Below are 7,500 nucleotides of genomic sequence, written 5' to 3'. Positions count from 1 at the left end.
CTCCAAGGGCAATGTCAAAACTAAAAACTTGGGGGGTGGGGTCTCTCACCCCCAGCTTTTAGAAGTTCTTTGACTTATTCAATTCATCTGTCCCTTGATAGGTTTTGTTTATCATCCTGCTTGGGGTATCCAATGAAAACCACCTGACATAGCAAGCAGGATTAATTGTGTTGCTGGCTTAGCCAATGGCCCAATCATGAGACAAATTGCACATGCACACACACAGACACACACACACATACCTACCTATATGCATAGCTATTTTATATACATACATAGATAAACAAATACTTAAAGCACAAACGGACAAACAATCTGATTTACACACACACACACACACACACACACACATCTACACCATAAATCATCAAAATAAAAGACAGCAGCTTTTCAGTGATTTTCCGCAAGATTAGGAATAATTACTTAGGGTGACGGGTAAGGGGGTAAGGGGGTAAGGGATAAATAACACACATATATATACATAAGTATATAGAGACATATATAAATATGTGTATATATATATCATATATACATATATTTATATATACTCATACACACACATGCATGCATATATATAAATGCATATGTAATATATATGCACATGTAAATACATATATAGACACATATATATTATATATACACACACATGCATATTATATGTGTGTATAAACGCATGCATGTATATATATATGTGTGTGTGTGTGTGTGTACATGTATTATATATATATATATATATATATATATATATATATATATGTATGTATATATGCACATGTATATACACACATGTATGTATATATAAGTGTGTTTGTATACACACAAACACAGATATATATAAACACACATATGCATGTCAGTAGATATATTCAGTTAATATCGGATTGGTAGGTGTGGTACAAGGTACCATCCTGGTTTAGGCAGTAGTTTTAGTGGTGTTGAGGATAATTGCAATGGTATTGGTAGAAGTCACAGTAATGGTGGTTGTGGTAATGGTACAGGTGGATAGTAGAAGTAGTAGCAGTGGTCGAGGGACAAAAGGTAGCAGTATATGAGGTAGTGTTTAAAATAGTACCCTAGTATGCTTAACAGGGTACCTCACTCAGAATATGTTGCATGTTTACTGATTTTTATTTTACTAATTTATCTGTAATTAATAGCTAATTATTTTATAGCAATTGTATTATAATTTAATTAATATCTGATTACTATACATCTAATTTCATGTTAATTAATGTTAACATGTTAAAATTTGGTGATGAAGTTGGTGTTTGAATCTGATAAGAGATGCAGTGATGAAGAAAATAAGTGATAAAAACAGGTGTGATGACAAGAAAGGTAAGTGGGATGATTGTGAAGACAAAAGAAGGGAAATAGAAGGAAAATAAACAGAAGGAAAAAAAAGGTGTACATGATGCTGGTGGTGGTGATGTGTTTTTATTTTATATAATCTGCCCCCTCCCCATCAAGATGTATAACCAGTGTTACCTCTGTGTCTGTCACACACACACACACACACACACACACACACATTGCATGCTTTCAAATCACTTTCACATTCCTCTTTATGTATTGAACATATTCTCTGCCCATGATTGATACAAATTATCAATTATCGTTAATAGTGTTTTTTTAAACTTTTCTCATGCTTCTTGCTTCTTTACCTTTTCTTTATCTTCTCTCTTTCGCTTTCTTTTTCACTTGTACGTTTTTCTTTTTCTTTTCTGCCTGCCACTCCCACTTTTTTTTATTATAAGCATATATATATATATATCCCATCTCCCATTTCTACATGTCCTGATGAAGAGTTCAGAACCTCGAAATATCGAAATACAAGGTAAAAACTTCAACTGTTGTTTTGTCTTTACTTAAGTCATTCACTTTTATATTTCATTTCACAATGGTTGGGTCTTAACAGGTTTTTAACGTTTATATATATATATATATATATATATATATATATATATATATATATATATATATATATATATATATATATATATATATATAGCTTTACTTTGGAAGCTTTCATATTGCAACTAAAATGTCATTCAATAACTCTTGCAAACCATTGAATTTAATTAAACATTTTAGCATAATTAGATGTTAATTAAAAGTAGTGTTTCTCAAACTGGGTTTCACAGAATCCCAAGGAGCCTGATAAAATGTCTGAAGTTCCATGAGATAAAGTGTCTTATAATAAAATTTCAATAAAGATTTATTTAATTAATAAATGGTATTTACCATTTTAAAAATAAGGTAGTATTTGTTTTGTCTAACAAACCATGTGGTTTCAACTTCAGTCCCATGGTGCTGTAGCTTGGGCACGTGTCTTCTAGTAGGTGCAGGTATGGATGTGTTGTTAAGAAGCTTGCTTTCCAACCATCTGGTTTTAGTTTCAATCCCACTGCACAGCACTTTGAGCAAATGTCTTTTATTATAGCCCCGAGTTAACCAAAGCCTTTTGACTGGATTTGGTTCAAAGAAACTGAAAGAAGTCTGTCTCTCTCTCTCTCTCTCTCTCCCCTCTCTCTCTCTCTCTCTCTCCCCTCTCTCTCTCTTTCTCTCTCTCTCCCCCTCTCTCTCCCCCTCTCTCCCCCTCTCTCCCCTCTCTCCCCCTCTCCCCTCCCCCTCCCCCTCTCTCGCCCCCCCTCTCTCCCTGCCGTCTACCTCCCATCCTACCAAAATCTAACTTCTGCTACCCAGATCGGTTGTATTCCAGTTTTTGTTTTCCTTTTTCTGTTTTATTTCCATTTTGTATTCTTTATTCTCTGTGATGTTGTGGCTTTCATTCAGTTGTAATAATTTCCATTTGAACACAACAATAAATAACAAAGGAGAAAAAGAAACTGTCAAAACAACAACAGTAACAACAACAGCAACATGGAACAGTGAAGCAGTGGTCCACCCTCGCCCACCACCACTGCCACCCAACACAACATCCATCAGTCCAGCACAGTTTCGTGTGTATGTGTATAGCGTGTGTGTGTGTGTGTGTGCGTGCTTAGTGTATGCATGTGCATGTGTAAGCATATGTGTATGCTTGTGTGTATAGTGTGTGTATGCATATATGTGTGTGTGTTTGTTTCTGCTTGTATGTGTGTATATATCAATATGTTTGTGGGTGTCATCAGACTGAGTGGTGGTGGTGGTGGTGGTGGTGGCGGCGGCGTTGGTGATGGTGGTGGCGGCGGCGTTGGTGATGGTGGTGGTGGTGGTGGTGGTGGTGGTGGTGATAACAGTGAGTAGTGGTGGCAGGTGTAGTGAATGTTGTGGAAGCACTAATGATGGCAGTGGTGGTGATGATGGTGGAGGTGGCGTTGTTGTTGTTTAACCCTAGGTCAACCCCGATCGAGCAGATAGATCTCTCATCAAAGATGTTCCATCTAACGTGTCCTTTCCTCATTGAAGATGGTATGGTATGATGTGAGGGAAGTTTAACTGCTATTTCTTGCAGACCAAGAAGTCGTGTAGTAGTTTTTTTCATTGGCTTAGTAACAGGAAGTGAAAGTGGGAGAGGACTTGTCAGTGGAGGTGGTGATGATGGTGGGGTAGGGTGGCAATGAGGAAGGTTGATGCTGGGGATGGTGGTGGGAAAGGGTGATGTCAGCTGTAGTTATGTTGTTGTTGTTGTTTTTTGTGACGGTGGTGGTGGTGGTGGTGGTGGTGGTGGTGGTATGGTGGTGGTTGTTGTTGTTGTTGCTGTGATAAGTTGTGTTGTTCTTTTAGTTGCAGTTTGTTCACATGACCAAAAATTGAACCTCAAAGACTAGTCCTCCTTCCAAACCAAGAATATATTCCAGTCCCTGATTTCTATTAACTCCTCTACAAGTCACAAATCACAAGCGTGACCCACGATGAAATATTTCTCCCCGCCACCCATCTGCTGCTGCTGCTGTATCACATGTAAGGTACTGTAGAGAAATGTATGACACCATATGTATGGTGCTGCAATGCACTCTCTGGTACCATAGCATTGTGTACAGTATCACAGTGATCTGTATGGCACAGTAGCGAATTGTACCATACACACACACACACATGCATATATATATATATATATATATATATATATATATATATATATATATATATATATATATATATATATATATATATATATATATATATAGATAGATAGATAGATAGATAGATAGATGCATAGACAGACAAACAGATAGATAGATAGATAGATGATACTGTACTGCAGTGTACCTTAAGTAATTTATAGTAGAGATAAACGTACCACAAAATGGTAATATCCTCTGGTGTAGGAACAATCCTAAGAGAAAATTCATCTCATATATATATATATATATATATATATATATGCGCGCGCATACACACACACACACACATTTATGTGAAAACATATTCTGAGCTGTGAATAACGTCAGTGGATCATTGGACGCATTTCTGTGTCCTTTCACTTCGTCAGCCACGAAAACCATATGTACCACATATGTCTGATAAGAACGAAGCTGTTCTTATTAAAAGAGCACACAGTAGGTTTGCTGATGTGCGTAAAGCTTAGTCAAGCTATAATTAAATAATTATTGTTGCAGAAAGCAGCGTTGAATAAAGTATATTAATGTAAAGTCATATTTAACACGATTGAATGCATTTCAACGTGATAAAACATCTCGCTGCAAAAATAGTCCCCGGAGAAAATTCTCCTCTTAGACATGTGCAAAAATACGTTTTGTGCAATGAATGATGCCATTAGATCATAGGATTTATGTGTTTCTGTGTCACGGAAAGCAAATCTTTAATTAATAGAGGCCGATAAGAACGGAATTATTCTTATTAAATATAATATGTAGTAAGTTTGTTGATGCGCATAAAGTTTGGTCAAGCTTGTATGACATTATTTATATGATAGCAGAGAAGTATTTGGTTGGTTTGGAATCTTTCCAAAATAAGAACCAGATTCCAAAGATATTTTAAATCAAACAACCGAAGATAAAGAAAGGATTTTTTGGTGAATTAGAATCAGAAACCGATGTTTGGAAGGGCACTTAAAAGAAAAGAACAATAATAGAAAAAAAAAGAAAAAAGCACGTGTGTGTGTGTGTGTGTGTGTGTGTGTGTATGTGTATGCGTATGTGTGTATGTGCCCCTGTGTGTGTGTAGTGCTCGTGCGTACAAGTATACCATGTTTTGGTGTATGCGTGTGTATAAGTAGTGTATATATTGTGTGAGTGTTTGTTTGCCTTTGTATGTGGATGTTACTAGATTGAGTGGTGGTGTCAATGATTGCGGTGGTGTTGGTGCTAATGGCAGTAAAGAGTAGAGGCAGGTGTAGCAAATGTTTAACAGCTCTGACCATTTTAGCAACTTAATTCTATTGATCTGTGATTGAGCTGATCAGTACCATGGTGGAAGTGATTGATCTGACGCACAAAAACGCACCTCATGATCGAACACATTGGTCAGATATACAGAGTCAATGGCAGCTCGTGTGTTAATTCAGGTTAACTAATGCCGTCTGATTAATGTTCTAACCATGACCATCCCTACTTCAATGATGGATCAGTGAGGTCATATGTTCTAGGAATTATAGAATTATATATATACACATATATATACACATATATATACACATATATACACACACACATATATATATATATATATATACATATATATGTATACATATACACACACACACACACACACAGACATACACAGACACAGACAGACACACACACACATATGTATATATTCTGACCCAGGTCAATTTATTTTTTAATGTTAAAATAACGGACAGCCTCTGAGAAGATCATTGATCATTGGCTGTCAATCAATCAGCCAATCACTTAATCAATCAATCAATCAATCAATCAATCAATCAATCAATCAATCAATTAATCAATCAATCACTTAATCAATCAATCAATCAATCAATCGATCAATGAAATAGAAAGAAGACAATATAATTAAGATGATGCTCCGTCTTCTTGCAACTACACTCATTAATATCTAAATAAACTAATTTTTTAACGTTATTATTGTTACTGCGGCTGTTGTTGTTTTTGTTGTTGTTGGAGGTGGTGGTGGTGGTGGTGGTGGTGGTGATGTTGCTGCTACTGTTGTTGTTTTGCACCAGAAATAAAGAAATAGGATTTTTGTGTTTCCAGAACATCAAATGGTACAATCACATGACACAATCACATGACAACTAAAGAATTATGAGTGCCAGATAAGAACAGAGACGTTAAACACAATTAGCTGTAGCTACCTGAGACGAGGATGATGTGTTGGCGGGGGATGGTGGTTGCGGTGGTGGGCGAGATAATAGGAGGAGGTGATATAGATGGTGGGTGCCAATAGTAATGGTAGTGGTGGTGGTGGTGGTGGTGGTAGTGGTGGTGGTGGTAATGTGCTAAACGGTGATTGACGTGATGTATACATGAAGATGATAGTGGGGTAGAAGGTGGAGGATAACAAATAGCAATAAAGAGGGGCAGGATTATGAATGAATAGGAGGAAAAGGTAAAGGAGTAGAAGAGGGAGGAGTATGAAAATGCATGGGAGAAGTGAGAGGAGTAAAAGAACGGGTGGGAGGAGTACAAAGAATACACGGGAGGAAGGAAAGAAGAAGGAGAAGAATGATGGGGGAAGGGTTGAGAGAAGGAGTAACTGGTCGAGCCACCTCGCCCCCTTTTTTTTCTCTTTTGTTGGTCCCTTGATTTTTTAACGGTGATACATAGAATGATCATGCAGTGATTGTGGTCAGTTTGCTGAGGGTGGTCAGTGACCAAGGGTCAGTTAGGTGGGTGTGGTCAATAATGAATCGGTGGAGAGAGGCGTGACGTTTGCAGAAACTTAATGTGAACGTGGTCAACTTTTATCTATATAAAAAAATAATAAATAAAATAAAATAAAATAAAATAAAAATACGGCGGCGTGGGGTGAGGGGTGGGGGGAAGTATTTGCGGTTCTCAAATGCTTTTTAAAGGGTGCACTGAAAAGCTGCGTGTCTTCACACCAATATTTGACAGACCAAGAGATAGAGCGGAACGACACAATAAAGCATGCGCTTGTCCGAAGGACTTTTTTTTTTCCAAAGCAATGCTACATGAGGAACAAAATAAAACATGTATAGAAAATAATCACAGCATAATTTCAAATAACATAGAAACAAAAATCAATAAATAATGAAATAAAATTATTTAAAAAAGTATTCTTTGAAATCCATTATTTTCATTATTATTATTATTACCAATAATGTAATTACTATTATCATTAATATCATTATCATTTTATTACAACTATTATCATCATCATCATCATCATCATCATCATCATCATCATCATCATCATCATTATTATTATTATTATTATTATTATTATTATTATTATTATTATTATTATTAAGAAGACGGCGAGCTGGCGGGATCGTTAGCACGCCGGGCGAAATGCTTAGCGGCATTTCGTCTGCCACTACGTTCTGAGTTCAAATTCGGCAGAGGTCGACTTTGCCCTTCATCCTTTCGGGGG

At 36.6% G+C, this 7,500-nt stretch overlaps 1 protein-coding gene across 28 annotated transcripts in view; it reads right to left on the bottom strand.

Annotated features, from left to right (window-relative positions):
• LOC106874353 (uncharacterized) overlaps positions 1-7,500 on the bottom strand; it is a 98,866-nt gene that overhangs the window by 6,934 nt on the left and 84,432 nt on the right. The window lies entirely within an intron of this gene.

The sequence above is a fragment of the Octopus bimaculoides genome, chromosome 20 (genome assembly GCF_046866305.1).
Source record: "Octopus bimaculoides isolate indiv1 chromosome 20, ASM4686630v1, whole genome shotgun sequence".
In the NCBI taxonomy this organism is placed as follows: Eukaryota; Metazoa; Mollusca; class Cephalopoda; order Octopoda; family Octopodidae; genus Octopus; species Octopus bimaculoides.
Note: the sequence above shows the minus strand (reverse complement) of the source record. Positions and strands in the feature narration are given on the sequence as shown.